Source organism: Rattus norvegicus, chromosome 4 (genome assembly GCF_021556685.1).
Source record: "Rattus norvegicus strain SHRSP/BbbUtx chromosome 4, alternate assembly SHRSP_T2T, whole genome shotgun sequence".
Lineage (NCBI taxonomy): Eukaryota > Metazoa > Chordata > Mammalia > Rodentia > Muridae > Rattus > Rattus norvegicus.
Window position 1 is genome coordinate 130,833,708 of NC_141537.1, and position 22,011 is coordinate 130,855,718.

At 45.1% G+C, this 22,011-nt stretch overlaps 1 protein-coding gene across 3 annotated transcripts in view; it reads right to left on the bottom strand.

Annotated features, from left to right (window-relative positions):
* Tafa4 (TAFA chemokine like family member 4) overlaps positions 1–22,011 on the bottom strand; it is a 233,082-nt gene that overhangs the window by 187,297 nt on the left and 23,774 nt on the right. Inside the window, 2 exon segments of one of the 3 annotated variants that reach the window (NM_001443712.1) lie at positions 1,387–1,522; positions 3,547–3,686. The gene's annotated coding sequence lies outside the window, so the exon portion shown is untranslated. 3 annotated transcript variants of the gene reach the window in all.

Consider the following 22,011-nt stretch of genomic DNA (forward strand, 5'->3'; position numbering starts at 1 on the left):
GTAATGCACCCCTCCTGTACAACCACACATTTCCTCCATAACCACACCCCTCCTACAACCTCCCACCTCCTCTGTACACCTTCTGTATACCTCCTCTGTATACCTCTGCGTACCTTCTCTATACCTTCAGTATACCTCCTCTGTATACCTCTGCGTACCTTCTCTATACCTTCAGTATACCTCCTCTGTATACCTCTGCGTACCTTCTCTATACCTTCAGTATATCTCCTCTATATACCTCTGCGTACCTTCTCTATACCTTCAGTATATCTCCTCTGTATACCTCTGCGTACCTTCTGCACACTTCCACAAGCTCACCCACCTTGTATAACCTCACACTGACTCTATTACTGCACACCTCCAGTATAGCTACACATAGTCTTTAACCACAAACCTGGACAACCATGCACCCCCTCTATAACTTCAACCCTCTTTATACGTGCATACCTCCTGTGCAATAGCCTCTATATAATACACACACACACACACACACACACACACACACACACACACACACTCCTCCTGTGAAGCCATATACCTCCTGGATGGCACACACCTCCTGCACACTTTAAAAATCATCCCTAGACTACTCGTGATTCCTCAGGAGATATAAAAGCTACAGAAATAGCTGTTCTTCTGCAATGTCTGGGAAATGCCGGACTATAAAAGTCTGCGTATGTTGATGCAGGTGCGGTTCTTTACAAATAGTTGGTCAATCCAAGAATACAGGGTCCATGGGTCAGTGGACCAACTCTATAAAAAACAAAGACTATAGGGCAGAGGATAAACCAGGCAGGTGGGATTGGGTTACTACTCGGGTAACCCTTGGGAAGAGTCGAAAGGCCAGCAGGATGCCAGCTGCCAGCCCACCCACAGGTGCCTCAACCAGAGCTGCCATTCCATTCCTGGGGACAGCAGCATCTCAGGCAGAGGCCCCAGCAAATACTCCCAGGCACAGGATCTGCCCCATCCCTCCTATTAAGACTCTCGTATTTCAGCCAGATGCATCTTTTAGAGAAACGACACACTGCTCGTGGACCTGCATCTGAGCCCACCTTTGAAGTAGCCAGGCCGAGATGAGAGTCTAAGATCATCTCAGAAGACGTCCAAGTTAGAGGTGACACACAGCATTGACTTCTTCTTGCCCTTTTAAGCTGTTGCAAAGCCCTTTTGAACTGCTAAATGAGGCGATTTGTTCTGCAGCCATAGGGAACTAATATGTTCAAGTGTTCTCTGTTTGAATCATGGATTGCTACAAATTAGAAACCAAGGATTCTGCCTACAAGTGTTTTATTTGTTTTCTCCACCACCACCACCACCACCACCACCACCACCACCACCATCATCATCATTGAGACAGAGTCTCCAAATGTAGCCCTGGCTGACCTTGAATCTATTTCCTTGAAAAATTGCTCCTGGAACTCTGAGGACCAGGTAACAGCAGCTCCATGGAGATGCCCCCACCATTGGCTGGCTTCTAAGGCCCTACCAACCCAAGTTGTAGCACTCTCAATTCTTAACCCTAGAATAAGAAGAAAAATAGATCAGTAACTGATGTTGGGGTTCACAGTTGGGACTTAAATCACCATGTACAAGACAGAATATTCCACTAAAAATTAATCAAGGGGCTGAAGATACAACACAGTTGGGAAAGTGCTTGCTTGGCGTGTACAAAGCCCAGTAAAATGCCAGGATGCTGCACGCCTGTGAGCCTAGCACCAGAGACACGAAGGCAAGAGGATCAGAAGTTTCTAATTATCCTCAGCTAAATAGCGAGTTCAAGGCTATCCCAGATCACAAAAGATGGTGTCTCAAAAAAGAAAAAGGGATCGAATATGAATATTTCAATCTCTTTGCCTCCCTCTAAGTTATACATAAATGGTAAATCATAGCATCTTAATTTAGTATGAAGTCCACATAGTGGTTTCTTCATAGCCTTTCAAGTGGTTGCTCTAGGGCTTAGGTCCCTTTACAATGTGCAGTGAAGCAGAGGAGATGGGAATCAGTTCTGTTTTCATGCCAACCCTCCAAAGCAGAAAGGCAGAGCACTGAGGACTTCTAAGTAAATGGCTAAAGTTGGCAGGCAATAGTACACCAAAAATATAAGCTTGGTTTTTTGCAAGTTGGGAGTCTAGCATGGGTCTTCTGGTTATTGCTGAAGGCCAGAGAACATGGTCCACAATTATTACAGTCCTGGGTTTAATTCCCCACCACCCTTGAACAGGAAGGGGGAACACAAAAGGAGTTAGCTGGGCACGTCCTCACCTAGAGGCCCAACTGGGAAATCAACCCTTGGGATGATGGAAAGCTTGTCCTTGGGCTTTGTAATTGAGGTCAACATGATATAGTATTGGCCAAGGACTCTCAGCCCCTAGAGGTTTGATGTGTGCAGTCCTGGCCCTGTCTTAGTTCTAAACTACTCTTCTAAAGGAATCACAGTCCCATTGTAGAGTTTACCTGAACAACTAAGTTGGACAGAGGACATGCACTGCATTGAACTCCAAGTCAGTTGGCTGGGATCTTAATTACACCTGCCAAAAACCTTTGTCTTTGCCCTGTGCTTGCAATCTTCTCAAAGGAGAGAGAGCTCCATGGTAACCATAGTACCTTCCACAGTCAGGAGGGAACTGCACCAAACTGGCTTCCAAAGGGACCAATGCTGGGCTGCCCCCATCTTCTGGTCAGCTTCTCTGATCCCAGCATATGTGTAACCAGTCTCCTATGTTTGCTTCCCTCTGTGTCCCATCATCATGGTTTCATGTTGATGAAAATGGTTTCATGTTTAACAGGAAAGTATCCCATTAAATCCAAACAAGTCCCTAAATCGCTGAGAACAGACGTTCCAAATCCCAGGCCATGATCTCTGAGCCAGATTCTCATGGCAACAGTTCTACATAGCATGTTTCTCCTAAAACAAATGTTTGCTAAACAACAGCTGTGACTTCTGGGCATGGTGGCAGCACTAGGGAAGCAGAGGCAGGTAGCTCTATATGGATTCAGGGCCAGCCTGGTCTACTTAGTGAGACACTGTCCCGACCTCATTCCCTATTCAAGTGTCAGGGTTGTGTAGCGAGGGTGGAACGGGGGCGGGGGGGGGTCCGTTATTCAGACATACTTCTGTCTCTCCTTATCTTCTCCCAGGGGAATGTCCCAGAGGGCTTCACTCACCGAGATGACTTCATTTCAAAGACAGTGCTAACATGCAAAGAATGACAATTCTCCCTTATCTTGATTTTTCTTGATTTTTTTTTCAAGAAAGGGTTTCCTCTGTGTAACAGCCCTGGCTGTCCTGAAAGTCTTTCTGTAGACAAGGCTAGCCTCAACTCAGAGATCCTCCAGCTTCTGCCTCCTGAGTACTGGGATTAAAGGCCTGAACCACCACTGCCTGACTTGACAACTTTATACACACACACACACACACACACACACACACACACAAATAATAATAATAATGATAATGATAATAATAATAATAATGCATTTTTAAAGGCTTTCAGAATGCTTCACCAACTCTTAGCATCCTGGTGTCTATTAAAATCATTTTACCTTGGAGAGTTCACAGTCCGTGGTTCCAGTCAAACACTGTTACTCAAGAAGATCCTGGAGAGTGACCGTGAACGTCCCTTTGTAGCTGGGACCAACCATATCTGCAGCTCCACAAAACTACTGGGGCTTGGAAGACCTGTCTTCAAAGAAGACAAAAGGAAGAAAAAACAGGGATCAATTAGCATATAAGGTTTCTAGGAGTAAAAGAATGCTTTCTACCATGACGTCAGCAGCCCACAAATAAACAAACTCTTCCCTATCAGTAATGCTGGCCAGGGAGCAAGGACGATCCAATATTGATTACCTAGCCACAAGCTAGTTCACACAATATAGACAATTTTCTGTTTGTTTCTGTATACAAATACATATGTTCATATTTGTGCATGCATGTAAGCAGGTATGTATGTGTGTAAAGAGGTGTGCAGGAATGTGTGTGCATGTCCATGTGTGTGCCAGAGGACAAGCTCAGGTGTTGTTCCTTGGGCACCATCATCTTTTTGGGTTTAGTTTCTTTTGTTGTTGCTTGTTGCAAGGTCTCTTGCTGGCCTGGATTTCCTAAATAGCTTAGCCTGGCTAGGCAGTGAACCCCAGGAATCCATCTGTTTTCCCCTCCCCAAAGTTAGGATGACAAATACCATGCTACCACATAAGGCTTTTTATATTATTTTATTGTTTTGTTTTGTTGAAACAGGGTTTCCCTGTGTAGCCATGGCTGTCCTGAAGCTAAACACCCCCCTCTCTCTGTAGAGCAGGCTGGCCTTGAACTCACAGAGTTCTCTCTCTGCTTCCAAAGTTCTAGGACTAAAGGCATGCATCACCACCACCTGGTGAAGCTTTTATTTTTGTAGTGTGGGTTCTAGAGAACTAATTCAAGTCCCTTCCTGATGAACTGAGCAATCTTCTAAGCCCAACGCAATACAAATTTTAAACAGAACTGTTCTCAACAGCAGCTTTTGGCATCTGAGATACACAGTTTCACAGTCTTCACTTCACTGACCACTGGACATAAGTGACATCTGCAACCATCTTCAAGGCTCCTTTATGAAAAAGTGTCAATGGGAAACACAAAAAAAGGTCTTTTCAACATAATTCATTATACCAAGTTATAAAGAGTCCAAGTAAGTCCATAGTTGACACTCAACACCCCAAATGCACCAGAACTCTTCCACCTAATGAAATCGAAAGAAAGGATGAAAGGAAGAAAGGAAGAAAGGAAGAAAAAGGAAGAAAGGAAGAAAGAAAGAAAGAAAGAAAGAAAGAAAGAAAGAAAGAAAGAAGGAAAGAAAGAAAGAAAGAAAGAAAGAAAGAAGGAAAGAAGGAAAGAGGGAGGGGGAAGGAAGAAGGAAGAAAGGGAGAAAGAAAGAAGGAAAGAAAGAAAGAAAGAAAGAAAGAAAGAAAGAAAGAAAGAAAGATAGACAGACAGACAGACAGACAGACAGACAGACAGACAGACAGACAGACAGATAGATAGATAGATAGACAGACAGATAGACAGATAGATCTGAATGATTCAAGAGCCAGGAAAAATCCAGTGGTCAGTGCTTGCCAAGCACGTGCAAGCTCTGGGTTCGCTCTCCAGCACTGCATAAAATAAAGAATATATTTCTAAAATAAAGCCATCTGAAAAACAAAATTGGCCCTAGACTGTACCGATATGCACCCTGCTGAGTGGAATACACCCCTCCTCATGGTACAAAGAAAAACAATCACCCATACTAATAAATTATTGGGTTTGACATTTAATAAATAATGAAATTACAAAGACGATTTTCAAAATGCCACCTCAGTACTTTGGGACCCTCATGAACCTGTTGCACCACCAGGCCCAAGGTAGATAGATCTTTTCTTTAGATAATTCCCCCAGTTTGATGGGAGAAACCTTTCAAGTGGTGGACTTCAAGACCAACTCCTTTAAGGGTCATGGGAAACAGAGAGAGAGAGTGCCAGGAACAATCCACAGCACAAAAGGAAAATGGCTTTGAACAGCTGCATAAATATGAGTTACTCAGGACGTTCATGTCCCAGCTCGTCCAACTTTGTGAGAGCATCTTTGTTGCCATGGCCACCCAAGGGCATGACGTGACCTTCTGCTATTGGAAAGCAATATATCACATAATCTATCAGAGCCAACTCCTTCTGGTACCAGAAACAAAGGTGACCTTTCCTGGCTAATATTCATGTTGTTTTCTTCACGCAAAACCACTGAGCATTCTGTTTTCAATTCACTAAAAACAATATACTGTCAGTGAAGATACCATGTGATCAAATAGTTCACATGCCGGGCAAAATACCCTGAGTTCAATTTTAGGATGCGAGGTGACTCATTCAGTCAGATTTTCTGTACTTTGGGCAAGTTCTGAAAATGATGGACCTCTTTGCAAACCTCACTGTGATCAAGACCACCAGATAACCTTACCGCATCAAGCCAACTATGACACAGTTCTTTTTGTAATTTAGGCTAACCTCACACTTGCTATGGAGTCAATGATAGCCTTTAACTTCTGATCTTCCTGTCTCCACCTCCCCAGTGTACCACAAACACACATCATCAAAGCCAGTTTTATGTAGTGCTAGGGCCCAAACCCAGAGCTTCTACGCTTGCTAAGTAAGCACTCTACCGGCCAAGCCACACCCCCGCCTAACACCATGACTGCCATCAATCAGCCTCAAAACTCATTTATTTTTAAAGAGTTTTCAGAATCCTCAGTGATGAGAGCTGCCCACATCGAGGCTAAGATGTTTAAAAATGTTTTTGCAGTGTCTGGTCATTCCCAGAATGCACTGAAAAGACACAGACAGCATTTGGATGCTGGGCTGTGCTTTTCATCTCTCACCTGACACGGTGGCATTATACAGAGACAGGCGCTTGTTCACGACCAGAGAGGAGAAAGTCTATTCATGTTTCCCAATACTGAGAACCTTTGAGGTTTCCAGGCGGAAGAGACTATTCCTCAGATGTTTAATTTATTTCCGTGTTACACAGCAAAGAATGCCACCTGCCCTTGATTTCTTATCAAGGAAATAGAGAGGCTGCTCCTTTCCTTTCTCTTGATCTATCTGCCTTCCCTGTTAATGGGGGTGAGCTCCCAGGGGAATGATTCTTTTGGAAGATGGCAGCACCATCAGAAACGCTTGTGCGGCACCTCCTCCAGCCCACATGTCAATCCCTAACACATCCTGAGTTTTGTTTTGTTTTGTTTTGTTTTGTTTTTCCATTCTAAACCCATACACAGAGGATGTACATCAGCTCCTTTTTCAAATGGGCACGCAGAGGGGCCTGATACCTCCTGGATCCTATCCAGAAAGAAAACTCAGACAAACTCAGGCATCCAGGATATTTGGAACATAAATACTTGGCATTGCTTAAGGACATTATCTGGGTCATAACGACCAATCCCACACACACCTAAAGAGAGAGTGAGAATTATTCTGAGAAAGCTGTATAATTCAATGAATGAATTCCTCATCATTCCCAGGGTGAGCTGGACCCATACAAATAGGTAAGGATTAAACGACAACCACTAAATCTGAACAGAGGATATAAAGTCCATGTTGATAAGCATCCAAACTCTCTGATCAAACTCCTTATCTTGATGATATTGTAGTTCGGAAATGTCTTTTTACAGAAACTACACTCTGAACTGTTAAAAAGTAAAGAGATAAACACATCCAGCTCATTTTGGGTGAATCGAAGGAAAAGAAAGAAAAAGGAGAGAAGATGGAAACAGGAGGAAGAGGGTAGGGTCTGAGGGAAGATAAAAAGAAGGGGAAATAAGGAGTGAACGAATGAATGAATGAATGAATGAATGATGAGGAGCGAGCACATGGGAGTGCTTTGTACTATTTCTTTCAGATTTCCATTATCAGAAACATCAAAATAAGGCTTGCAGTTAAAAGGCTTCCATTTATCAGGTATGTTAAACATGACTGACACTGTGATTATCCTTTCTAAGCAATGAGCTCATAGCTTGAACACTGCAGTTAATCCTTCAAACCCCGAAGGAGGCCTGCTAGCTTTATTGTTTAAAACTCTTACTGGGCCAGCAAGATGGCTCAGTGGACAAAGACACTTGCTGCCAAATCTGATGACCTCAGTTTGATCTCTGGAACCACATGGAAGGAGAGAACTGACTTGTCTTCAGACCCCCATGTATGAGCTGTGGTGCATGCATACAGGCTACATACATGCTGGATATATGCTACATAATGCTACAAACATACATGCATACAAATATACACATATATTCTTTATATATTACTAAATCAATCAACAGAATAGTACTTGATTAAATAAATAACTTTACTGCTAGGCATGGGAACATTCCTGTAGTACCAGCAATGAGGAAATTGAGTCAAGAGTCAAGGGCATCCTCACCACATAATGAACTCCAAGCCAGCCTGGGCTACATGACAGCCTGTCCCTGACGTCCCATAAAAAGCAGACTCTTACACAGGATCTGCCATAGGCCAAACAAACAAACATTGTGTTACACTTTAAGGTGCTAACCCCCGCGGAATACAGCGGTGCATGGCTTTACGTCCAGCTACTTGGCAGAACAAGACAGAAGGAGCTAAGGTTCCAGGCTAGCCTGGACTACAAGAGACTGTGTTACAGTGGAATTAGAATGGACTTGGGGCCGGTTCAGTGGCAGACTACTTTTCTGGCATGAAGAAGCCCCCTGTGCTGCAAAACAAACAAATGAATGAGTGGGCATTCATTTAAAATTAGGGCTTATTTCTGTCTCCTCATGGCACGAAAAGGACAAGAAACTTGTCCAACGTCACTCAGCTAGGAAGCACGTGAGCTAAGATTCCCATTCTAGCCAGCTGGCACCAAGATACGAACGTCTGAATTCTACTAGACTCTACACTTATTAATACATTCCCCAAGCATGTGCAGTTCTCCCCATGCACTTCAAGTCCACTGAAAATCAAGCCAGATTTCCTTGGCCCCTGAAGACACCAACCCACAAGCTCCAGGACTCGGTCTGCAGTCCCTGGTTTATGTGTACAATGGTTTACACAGATCTCTACATATTAGTTCTGCTTTGTCTTAAAAGCTACTAGAAGACAGTGAGTCCAGGTTCTGATGTGCAACAGATTCACCAAAAGGCACCCAGCTCCACACCGCAAAAGAAGGTGAAACCTGTGAGGATGACACGCTCTGCGTCACCATTTCATCAAACTTAACGAAAGCAGCCACCTGCACTTCTGATCAGAACTCTACAACATTTCATTGGGAAAACATCAGAGCCGAGTGGCATGTATGGAGACTGGATGACTTCTGTTGGCCTCTGTAAAGGAATCCAGCACCAGAACAAGGCAAAATTAAAGAAGTAGCTAATGAGGTTTTATCATGCACTTACATTAGTTACCTGCTACAGTCTCATTCCGAAGCATTTTCACAGGAATCTAGCAAGGCAGAATCTCGCTTATTTACAAGACATCCATTTGAGCCTCCTCTCCTGCTGGCCACTGGTGGGGAAGGTCTCCACGGGCCTCTTGCATCAGCACCAGAGTGGTGAGGACACAATCATTAGCTGTTTACAGAATCACTACCAGGTCCGCTCTGACCTCCAAGGCTGGTGTCTACTGGGATGGCCAGGTGGCTTCTATTCACAGCCCCTGGGTACCAGGTGCAAGGCGGGACAGTGTTAGCCACTGTTGTTAAGAGGCAAGATGCTGCAGTCTCCAAGTGTGATGAATCACCTTTCTGCTTGTGTTTCCATTCAAGACAGAAGATGATGGGGTGGAAAAAAATAGTTCATAAATACCTCGGTTTGGAGAGCCCAAAGGGATCATATGAGTGAAAGAGGGGGGAAGAGAGAGAGTCTTGTGAGGAACCACCTCACCAGTAATCACTAGACACTCTGGAAGGGAACTTGTGTACCCAGAAGGACCCATCAGGCCTCCAGACAGAAACAAGGACGGATATTTCCATTTACAGTTGCTTAAGAAAAGACAAGTGCATTGGTTGTCCTTGCTGATTTGCAACCAGCTTTTCCACCTAAGAATACATGGCCAGCGGAACCCTTGTCCGGCAAATCTATTCTGAAAGAAAATAGGAATTCATGAGCTCCTTGGGCTGAAGCATGCGCTGATGAAAGTTACAGGTCACCAGTGACGTTGACCAGTGTGTTACAAGCGGTGCTTCATGGCTGAAGTGTCCACCAGCCTCTCATTATAATTATCACATGATGCATGGAATTACTTCACCGTTCAAGAGTAGGCATCAGCTATATTAAAGTGGCCTGCTTTCCTGCCAATGTGTGGTATAAGGCACGCCACATATTGCCTTTTTATGGCTTCCTTAAAAACATCAATGAAGAATTTACTACTGGATCATTTTACAACATACTAAAGTGCATTGTAAATGAGCCATTAAAGACAATAACTGTGTCTATTAAAAATTAAAGAATTTTATAAATGGCATTTTAATTTCATATGTTATCAATACCTTCTGTTCTGAATGATGAGGTAGAGCTCTTGAAGAAGGCTCTCCTAATTGGGAGCTGAATTCAATTAATTAAATATACATGCCATGCCCCTTGTATGGCTTGCACTCTGATTTTAAGACCCGAGAAATTCCTTCTAACTAGGCAACCTCTTCATTCCCACCTGGTGATATTCCTTTCTACAGGAGATAGGATCAACCCCTTTTTCATCATTGAGAAAACACTACTTAGCCTTCAGGTGACCATGAAAAGCACAAAGCAGTTACTCTAAGCAGTGATGCTACAGTTGGGGCCAGAACACACAAAACAGAGGAGTCCGTAGAGTTACATAAAATAAAACACACTCACAAAATCCAGTGTCGCCAACACAGCTACACAGCTTGCCATCGGAGTGAAATTAGCCAGGTCCGGAGCTGAGCAAATATGACCGGTGATGCCAATTTAGCCATAAATCTCTCAAGGCCCAATTATCCTCACAACAGAGGCTTGATTCCTTTTAATTAGACCAGTCCTTAATTGGAAATGTTCCTCTCATTTCTCATGTTTCAAATAACCAAAACAGAGTGACAAGGATTTTAGCTACCATCCTGAAAGATCAGCATAGCATGTAGGTGACCCATGGGCCACCAAGCTCTGAACTTAATCCAGAGACTGCTTGGTACGGTGATACGATCTAACCTCAATGTCAGGAATATTCACAACACTGAAGGAAGGTACATAGCACCTTTACCAGTAACCCTGCTGTTGTAATCCTTCCTGGGGGTGGCTGGCAGACTGCTGACTAAACTAATGTGACCCTCTAGGACAGCATGATGTGCTACTGCCCCCCTGCCAAACCCCAGTCTCCAGGGAGCTGCCATGTATGTCACAGGATTTAAGTATGCATTAGTTATCAGGTAGACCTCCCCACAAAGAAATGAACAGCATGTGACCAAGAGACTTCTCCACATTCCTGTCAACTAGAATTTGACTAAGAGCCCAGTCAAGTGCCTCCCAGGCTCAGCGACTGCACAGAGCATTTGTTCACGGCAGTACAGTGTGATTCCGCTTCAGAGACAATCTTGGACGGACCCTCACACTAAACTGAGGTGCAGCTGAACGGCATACCAAGACAAAGCCCATTGCAGACAATATTGGCCACTTTAATCCATTACGGGGATAAACGCCTCTTAGAGGCTTAATCTAAACCTCCATTACATGCTCAACGCTAACATTATCTTTTGTTAGACAAGAGAGCCCTCTTGTGGACAAAGAAAGGAAGTGTAATGCTTGCTAATGTTAACTGCCAATCCAAACTTTTTATCATAATACATTTTAGTGTTTAATCCATGTTTGCGTCATTGAATAAATATAAGATAAATAAAAGTAAATAAATCACAATACCACAGTAAATAATCTCAATATTTTAAAGTTAAATCAATAAGCAATATCTTATAAAGAAAATGGCGATTACCTCTAGCAAATTTTTACCCATACCGAACACAAGTGTCACATGATGCCATCTTTTCTGCTTCTCCATGGTAACTTTAAAACACAATCCCAGTGACAGTCTACTCCTAGGCTCCTAGGCTACTTAAGGATGCTCAGAATGCCCATACGTACTGGCAATTCAAAAGGTAACACAGGAATATCTGGGTTTCTCTGAGGTTGTAACTGCCTCAAAGCATTCAAACTTTGGGTACCTTGATAGAGACCCTGCCCGTGACACCCTTGAGGTGTATGGTGGCATTTTATTTGATTCACGAACTGTGCAAGGACATGCTAGGAAGATTAGGAACAAAACCGATTCCCGTCTCCCCGGGAGTGACCATCTAACTGGAGCCCACACACCCGCACGGAGCAGCTGAGGGAACAGTCCTTTAAAGTGGTGCTGTCTGGGGATAGTGAAAACTAAGACCTGGACCCTGAGATGATCAGCAAGGGCCCCAGAGATCCAGAGAAGAGGACAAGAAGAAAGATGGCAGCAGAGGAAGCATCAGGAAGCCCCAGGGCTTCCCGGGGTGGCGAGGAGGGGTGTTAAAGGTTGGCAAAGCAAGTGGCCTAAGCTATATTCAAGTCACAGGGTCATCTTCGGCTCAGCTGTGCTGTCAGCGGGCCACTTCTACAGGAGTCCCTTCACAAGCATGTCTGAGTAGCTCTTCTTCTACGAACCTGTGCCCTGTGCACAGAACAAGAAACTCGTTCCCAGGAGTCCCTGCGGCTTATAGCCCAGCACAAGGAAACAGATGCCCCGGTAAACACGCTGAGTAAGGCCACTATGGACTGGGCAGAGAATTGCAGAGAAAGAGGGATGGATATACAGGGGACTGGGCCTGGGTAGAAAGAGGCTGCTGGGCTTGGCACTTGGGGATGGCCTAGCATCTCTGAGAAGGAACCTCAGCATCAGGATGGACATGTGACCGAAGGAAGAAGGAAAAGGCAACTACGGTTTGTTCAGGAGCACCCAGGTAGTCAGAGCAGAGGGAGAAAAGGAAGAGAAGGAGAAGGCACATGGGAACGATACACAGGAGCTCAGCTAGCCCAGGCTTGCCTCAAACTCACTAGGTAGCCAAAATGACCCTGAACTTGTGATGCCCCTGTCTCCACCTCCTGAGTGCTGGGATTACAGGCAAGTACCACCACCTCCAGTTTGTGTGGTGCTGAGGGTCAAACTCAGGGCTCCGTACAGTCTAGACAAGGACTCTAACAAGTGACCTACAGTTCCAAATGTGACATGGGAGTATGAAGTAGGAGAGAATAGAAAGTGATTTAGTCTGTGGGTGGACTTTATGGGTCAGAAATGGAGTGAGTATTTAGGTGACTGGAGAAGCTAGACTTCATTATTGGTTTGCCCCCCCACCTCCATGGTCCTATCCCCCAACCCTTCAATAACTCTCTAGGGCCACAATTTATCTCACAGTACCTCAGCAGACCTACCCATGACCTCAAGACATGAACCCCACTAACACCAGAATGTTTAGGCACACATTAAGATCTCAACAGAAGAACAAGGAGATGCATTTGGCCAACTGTCTGAGCACAGGATACCAGTGAATGAAGGTCTCTATGCTAGCATCTTCTTATATGCCTGCTCAGTACTGTGGTCCCTCAAAGCAGGGGCAAGCTAGTAAAATGCCCTCAGGGCTCAAGCCCTAGGTCAAGGTGGCTTTTGCCTTAAGGGGATTTTCTATCACAGAACGGATTCTTTTCTCCCTTCACTTTTACTGCTAGGAAGCTCGAAACCAGTTTTACAAAATGATCTCCAAATGAAAAACTGCTGCAAAAGCTATGCTGAACAGGACATGCAGGCAACAGGTCCCCCTAGATACAGGGATGGTGTCCTGGACGACGAAACTGTGGCAAGGGGCTGGTAGGGGTTGGGGGAAGGTAAATAAGGAATTGAGAAAGAAGACCCAGTGTCTGTTGTGTAGAGAGCAAGAAGAAGATACATGGAACAGGACAGGGTGGGCAGGGACCCCAAGGACACACGTTTGACAGCCCCAAGAGAGATCAATCTTGTCCAGCAGTAATCAATAGCCAATCACTTTCCTCAAGGTTAAGATCAATGCTTTGTGTACAATGCAGAAAAATGTTCACAGGCCCTAGAAAATAGTATGAACCCCTGGCCGATGGCTTCACACCTTATTTAAAAAGAGGAGGGAATCAAAGAATCCACCAATATGATAACAGAGCCACGGGTGTAAGGACCACTCACACACCGTACCATGTAGCATTTTGTCCTCAGAACAACAAACACTAGAAGGCAGTGGTCTCTTGCTCTTGTGTCTGACTGTTTGTTTTCTTGAAATTCCTATTTAACAGAGAGAAAAGAGAGATTACAGCCACTTGTCAGGCAAGGATTCCAAACAAGCAAACAATAGACTTAAGATTTCAAACAAGGATGGGGGTGCACCACATGGGAAGAAAGGGAAAGAAAAATAGAAACGAGGTAGGGAGAGAGAAAAGATGATTGACACAGAACAGGAGGTGCTGGGCCAAGACCTTGGGAGTCAGACGTGTGGAACACACCGGAAGTCCAGCCTGGAACCCCTGGCTCCAACTGGAGTCCCTGGCCGCCATAATGGAGGAAGACCATCACGTGCCTCTAGCTTTATATATGCAACCTTTATGGACAGGTAAACTGCGCATCAAATACTTCATGGAGCTGGCACTAGAAAAGGCCTTTGGCATTCCCAGAGGACCCCTTACGAGAATCCCTCCTTGGGCATGGCACCAGTAGCTTCGGTCTAAGACTTGAGGTCCGTTCCTCTTGTTCTCCATCTCAAAGGCAACAGTTCACAGATTCTGCCATATGGCCAAGTTTTTATCCAGAGACCCTTTCTTTGCCCTTGACCTAGTTCCCAACTAAAATCTTACTGTAAACACCTGGGGCCCGGCAGGCTCATCAGAGGGGGCAGCAGAGCTGCTGTGGGCTTCAGCCAGCCATGCAGATTCAGCACGAGCCAAGCGACTCTTCTTGCTGGAACACAGAGTTGGGACTGAGCAACAGCCTGTCACTGAGAACTAAGTTGTGGAGGAGAGAAGTACACTTCGGAAGGATGAGGAGCCCCTCCATGCAGGACAGCAAAGAAACAGACTTTACAGAGACAAGATGGCCTCAGATGCACAAAAGCCAGAAGTGAAATGGGAGAGCAGACTCCGGGTCCCAGAAGGTCATTCTCTTTGCAGTTCCCAGACTTCCCTCAAACTATCTGCACGCTTCCCTTCCACTCTGTGGGAAATTCTTTAGCTAATTAAACAAGGAAAATCCTGCCTTTGCTAGGCCTTGCTAGAGTGGATGTCTCTGAATGAAATGGGTGTATCCCTTTCCATGGACAGGGAAACTGAATCTCCCTCAGCACAGTCACAAGGGTACAAGGCTGGAGGGCAGAGGTGGGAATTGTAGAACTCCCTGTATCCTCAGCAGCTGAACTTCACATAGAATTTAGAATTGAAGCTCATCGCATGCATGGGTCTCGGGTCACCTGCTCAAAACCATGAGGTAGTAAACACGATCACACTCAATGGCCAGTCACACAGCAGTGCCGTATGAAACACACCTGTACCACTAGGAGCTAGAATTGCCTCAGTAAACAAACAAGGTCGGGCTCTTGTCCAAGAGCCTTCGACAAGTTGCTTCATTTTATCATCCCCAAACATTTGAGAAGGGCGGTCCCATTATCCGTGTTACAAAGGAGAGTTGGGCACAGTGGTGTCATGGCTTGCCCAGGGTCAGGTATCAAGAGGAACCGAGCTATAAACCCACCCTCCAGCACCTACCTGCTTAGCACTGAGAATACGACCTTCCTCAAATCCCAAAGTGTGTGTTCTATAATAGCTACAGTTACTCCTCCCTCTAACTGCAAGCAGGACTGGTTTCCAGTACCTGAACCATTACATGCCCCAATCACACATGCTAGTGGACTGGTTCTCAACCTTCCTAATGCTGTGACCCTTTAATACAGTTCCTTGTGTTGTGGTTATTTTCACTGCTATTTCATAACTGTAATTTTGCTGCTGTCGTGAATTGTGATGTAAATATCCGTGTCTTGCAATGGTCTTAGAGGACCCCTGTGAAAGAGTTGTTCAACCTCCAAAGGTTGAGATCTTCTGCTCTAACGGGCACTGTCTTCTGGCTTTCTGCCTCTGTTGTCTTCCACCTGTATGCGTATGTCTTTGAACAGGAGCCTGAGAAGCAACTGTAAACTTCCCAAACATTCACACACTACATGCACAGACAAGAGGCCACTTGTTCGTCCCAAACACCATGCACAGGACGGCAATCAGCAAACTGATCTTGCCTGAGAAAACCTGACAACAAAGTTAGGAAAATCGCTTTCCAAAGTCTTTTCAATCTAATAAGTAATTTCAGACATCGTTGGTTCTTCCAATCAATGGTCATTTCTATAATAGATGACAGGAACAAAAGAAAAAGAGAAAACCCAAGGTCAGAAATCCTAAGAGAACTTCCCCACTTCCTTATTTACATCATCCTGAAACCGTGACAGACCCAACGCATTCACTCAGTCCACATTCTCCAACCCTTCCTGGATTGCTGGATGCTGGATACTGCAGGTCACAAACCCTCCACCAAAAAGGAGCTCAGCACAGGCTTTGAAGGAAGGCAGATGGGGGCAGGGGAAGGGGCAGGTGTCCACGGGGAAAGCAACTATTAATCTCAGCTTGATCTGAATCTGAGGTCTTTGAGTAGAATTCAGAAATCCATGAATCAGGACGAGAAAGGACATAAAAGTAGCATTGTATCTTCCCAAATCTCTCTTTGAAGTTCATTATCTTCTCCTATTGTAAATGTCGCCAACAATAAGCACCTATGGGAATTGTATTGTTCCTACAACTGGTCACAAATAGGAAACCTGGGTATCTTTGATCTTCTTACAATTTATTGATAACAACTTCAAATGCATGTCTGTCAACAACCAGCACTTCCACAGGAATGGACCTGCTGTCAGTTGGGTGCCTTGTCTGGACACCTTGAGTCTCATGTTCATATCACACAGTCCTCTGGTGTTTACACCACTGAGCCCCTGTACAGGCTGCTTTCTTTGGAATCTAATGCAGTTATGTGTTTTAAAACTTATTCTTGGGAGCCAGGGAGATGGCTCAGTGGGCAAAGTGCTTGCAGAACAAACTTGGGGACTTGAGTTTGGATATCCAGCACTCAGGTAAAACCCAGGCAGGGCAGCAAACACCTGTAATCCCAGAATTGGAAAGTGGTAGGCTCAGAGACAGACCAGCAGGCACTGACAGTCTCAGTTTCCATGAAAGACAAATAAACAAACAAGCAAATAAATAAATGGTGGAGCAAAAAGATACCCAGCAGCAACTTGTAACCTTTATACAGACACACGTGAACAAGTACACCAACACACACACATACACACATACACACACACACACACTCTCTCTCTCTCTCTCTCTCTCTCTCTCTCTCTCTCTCTCATACCCTCACCCACAAAATTTGGAAAGCCAGATGCGGTGTCACAAGTTTAAGGCCAGCCTTGGCTATACGGTTTGTTCCCAACCAGTCTACACTGCAGGGTAAAACCTTGTTGCACAAACAAAAGAATAGAGCTGGTGAGACAGCTCGGTGAATGAAGGTGCCTGCCACTAAGTCTGATAAACCCAAGTTTGATCCACAGGACCCTTGTGACAGAAGGTGAAACCCATGTCCAACAGCTTGTCTTTTAAGCTACACACATGTACACACAAGATAGATAGATAGATAGATAGATAGATAGATAGATAGATAGATAGATAGATTGATGAGAGAGAGAGAGAGAGAAAGAGAGAGAGAGAGAGGGAGAGAGTAACTTAAAGAAAAACTTTTAAGGAACAAAAAAAAAAATCACCATAATTCTGCTTTGCTGACTCCCCAGAAGGAGCCACAGGAGTCACACACAGAAAGGGTTAAAGAGCGCCCACTTCAGGAATTGCAAGCCTTGCTCACTCCTATCCACATAAACTAACCCAGTCACCCATGCATTCTGTAAGAAGCCTCAAAGTGGACCAGCAGATGATGTAATTTTTTCTATATAAGACATCAACTTGTCATAGAAGTACCAGGAAACTGTTACTGAATGCTTTTTTGTTGGAAAACACACACACACACACACACACACACACACACACACACAATTTGTCCTATACAGAGTCCCATCATTTCAAGTGCCTCTTGCAGCCACTTTTCTGTAATATATTCCAACTTGCAAGTACAGAAATGGCCTCGTTATCCCCACAAAGGTCCTTCAGAAAGTCTATTTCAAAGCGAGCACCTCAGAAAGTTAGCCCACAGTTGGAAAACTGGTGCTATAAATACTCATGGCCCAGGAAAGCAACATGAGTTTGACTCTGTGGCTGTTTCTTCAAGGAGGAAACCGGGAGAGTCTGAGGCCAGCTCAGGCTGCTGAGTGAACAATGGTGAGAAAGGGAGCTAAAGTCTCTAAGATCTCCAGGATGACAAGGGTCAGAGGTCCTAGAACAAAGAGACCCTTGTCATCCTGAGAAAAGCAAAGAAAATAAGCAGGCAAATGTTAACAAAGAGATTCACAAAAGGCTTGGAAGTGACTGCTGACCAGGGCTAGGATAAGAAAGACCAGTGACAATGAAGCCAAACCATCAGCATCAATGGGGCCTTGGTATAGGTCTCCCCAAAGCAGAGCTTCAGACAAGACTGTGAGTCAAAAATGCTTCGTAAGGTTGATATGAGCAAGGCGGCTGGATTCCACCAAGCCTCCCGACAACAGCAGAGATGCAGAATGATATTCCAGAGGCCGTTTATTCATCAGTTGTGCCCCGCCTAACAGGGAGGGCTTCCCTCGGGAGCATTCACTTCCGGGTTAAAGAAAGTGAACTTCCGGACTGCCTGAACTAACGTGCTACTATATACGAGGAGGCCCCATGAGGAAGTAGGAAGGTGCTTGGTGACTTCTAGGGCCAGAATGGGACACGCTGGCATTTGCAGATTGTCAAAAATCAGAAAGCGCTATAGAGATGTACCATGAGGTAAAAGAAGTCTCTCCTACCCACAAATGTGGAACCTAAGCTTTTCCTTCTAGAGGACCTTCCTCCTCACTAAATTTTTAGATTCATTCACTCACTACCTAACCCCAAGGAATGCTGGACACTGGCACGCCATAGTGAATAACTCTGGCTAGTTCTCTGTGTCTATAGACCCTATAGATAAAAATGTTAGCATTTCAGATATTGAGTGTTAACACAGGAGATAAACGACAACGGGGAATAAAGTTGGGACAGGCAGAGAGGGTGACTGGGCAAGTGAAGTCAGGGGATATCACTGGAGCTAGAATCTATGGCATGAGACAGCCTGGAGCCCTAAGGAAAAGGCATGCTGAGGCAGAAGAGTCAAACCCTGAGGTTCCCAGTGCAAAGAGCACATCAACGCAGACTCCTACAAGGTGAGGAAATAGAGTCACTGTGGCATCCAGAGCTTACAACCGGGAGACCCCAAGCCTCTGTGGCAATTCCTGTTTAGACTCTAATGTGCTCTGTTCCGGTCACAGGGGCCTCTCTTCCAACAGGCTTCTAAGCAAAACGTGTGTGTGTGTGTGTGTGTGTGTGTGTGTGTGTGTGTGTGTGTGTGTGTGTGTGTGTTATCTACATATTGCTGGGCCCAGAATTTCAGTAGGCCTTACCCAAAGTGAAAACCCCAAACTAAATTTCCCTGCAATAAATTGGTGGCGTCTCAGGGACAGCAGAAGGTACTCGCTCTGTCCAGATTTCTCAGTGGTACATCAAACCATGGCTACAGACACCAGAGAACACAGCAGAGGCTCAACCAAAAGGAAGCTTTATAATACCAAAGGAGAAGGTTAGAAAAAAGCTGGTCTGATGCCAAAGCAGGAATGGGGCCAGCGTGCTGGGAGACTGTCTAGCTCATCCCAGTCCCTCTTCTCTATCTTTTTCTATGATGAAGGACCTAAAACAAGCTGCCCTTATATCCAGCGTGTTTTTAAAAGATCAAAGCTTAAGTAAGTAAGGTAATGTATGGACCTGAAGTAGAGAAGGAACAGGAAGTATAATATATATCTGTGAAGTCACATAAGGTTTTAGACACACACAGTATGTCAGATGTGGAAGCCAATGTAGTCATGATGCTCCTCAAAGCAGCTAGTGTCCTTCCTTAGAACAGCAACTCCCCCTCTCCCTCTCCCTCTCCCTCTCCCTCTCCCTCTCCCTCTCCCTCTCCCTCTCCCTCTCCCTCTTATACCCCTGCCATGCACACTGATTCATGGATGAGAAAAACACGTGTTGGTGTCTCAAGTCCTTCCCTGGACATTGCACCTAAGAATCTCACCAGTCGAGTGCTCTCTAATTTCAATTATTGGAGACTTTTAGTTTTGGAAAATTCCATATGCAAATAAAAACAGCTATCAAAGAGCTCTTAATTTAACATTACCCACCAAAATCACACCAAATACTTGTTACATGCATTAACTTAAGTGAATCTTGCAGCAGCCATCTGAGATAGAGCCTCCCTTAAAGCTCAGTCAAACACAAGAGGTCCTGACAGACTCCATAAGAAAGCTGGGATTTAAACTTGTGAAGGTCCAATGCCAGCATCCCTTTATGGACCCCAAGCTGTAGAGATTTGTTAATTGGGTGGTACCCAGAGCAAACTCTCCTTGGTGATGGAGCTTAGGAACCTGACTGTAGAGACGACCTTGGATCTTAAACAGAAACCTCACTGCCCACTAAAAAACCAGTTTCCAGACTTCATTACACCCAATATGGAAGAGTTTCACTAAAGGGATTCCAGCCTAGTGAAGGACAGGAATCGGAATGAAAGAAATCTTGAAGAAATTGACCTTCCTCTAATCCCCAACATGGCCAAAGCAATGAAGGTGCCTTGTCCAAAGAGAAGGTGGAGTCTCAATAGGTTCCCAGTGTTGCTCCCTACAGAATAGCTTTCTTTGCAGCCGGCTCCCTCTAAGTCATCTGTTTGAGACAATGCCTCAGTCTTAAAATGAAAAATTGCCTGTCTCCCGATATGCATGTCAAGAAGGGGAAAGGGCTCGGGTGAGCTGAGCCCAGCAGCAAATGGGAGAAGTGACAAAGGGGCTATTTTTATTACGCTCCAGGCTAGGAGAACTACAGAAACACGTGAGTCTCAAGGCTGGAGAAGACGGTGTGAAGCTGCCGGTCAGACAGCTCGGTACACATTGTCCATTTGTGTTCATCAAGAAGAGTGCAACGTCTTCCACAGAGGGCACAAGAGACACTGGTGAGAGGGAATTGAGGTTCAAACTATATGCCTCAGTAGTGAGAGAGTCTGCCCTCTCAAAATAAGTGCAGAGCTCCCGGCCCTGATAAATTAAACTCCAGACTTCTCAGGGCAGGCAACCAAAACTTCAGTGAAACTCTGAAAAGTTCTGAAGAACAGGGATCTCCCAGCAATTGAAAAGAAACAAAATCTCAAAATCCTGCCAGTCACCAGCCGGGAAGTGTCGTACCAAAGCCAGGCAAAGTTCTCAGATGCATTGATTGGAAGCAAGGCTAGGATGCTGAAGAGAATGAGGCAGGAAGATTGAGTTCAAGACTCGCTGGAGCTACATCCTGAGCTGGAAATGGAGCCCAGTTGGGAGACTGCTCGCCTCCCATGCATGAAGTCCTAGGTTAGATCCCCAGTGCTGCATAAACAAAGAACAGTGGTGCTTGTCTGGAATCCAGCACCAGGGAGGTAAAGGTAAATGGATCAATTGTTCAAGATCATCCTTGGCTAGGTTGTAAGTTCAAAGTCAACCTTGGCTATAGGAAACACTATCTTAAAAACATAATGTAAGAAAAAAATATGAAGGGAAAGGAAGGGGAGGGGAGGGGAAAGGGAGGGGAGGGAAAGGGAGAGAAGTTGTTTCAGAAGCATTTCTGAAGTCAAAACCCGGTCACCTGCCGGGGCTGGAGGCACAGCAGAGTGACTACTGTCAAGCTCTCATGGCTATCTGGTGGCATTTGGTGTTTCATCCTTGTGGCCACAGGACTGAGGTCTTTTAGTTGGTTCTGGTGAAAAGGCTGACGTCAGTACCTAAGGATCACAGCTGTCCCTTCAGACGTCCATTTCCAGGCACGTCACTCACTTCTGCAGTCCACCACAGAGACCTAAGAAGCTAGTCAGCTGGTGAAACACAGGGTGAGATGCCCCAGTCATACAAGGCCCTGCAGAGGCAAGTAGGTTTCACTCAAATGCAGAGGAGAAGACTACACAGGGCATGTGCGCTAGGTCGTGCGGGGTCACCAGGGTATGGACACTAAGATATGTGGGTCACCAGGGCATAAGCACTAGGATGCCCAGGGCACCGGGGCACAAGCACTGGCGCTAGGATATACTGGTCACCAGGGATACCCTAAATACCTGCCTGTGACAGTAACTCCAGTAAGTCCCATGTATTCTCATCCCTTATCCATAAAAGGGAATTCCAGACTCGTTAACTTACAAGCTCTGTTTTGGGTAGAACCAGAGCTTGGCTTTGTCTCCACAGCAGCATTTAAACCTCAT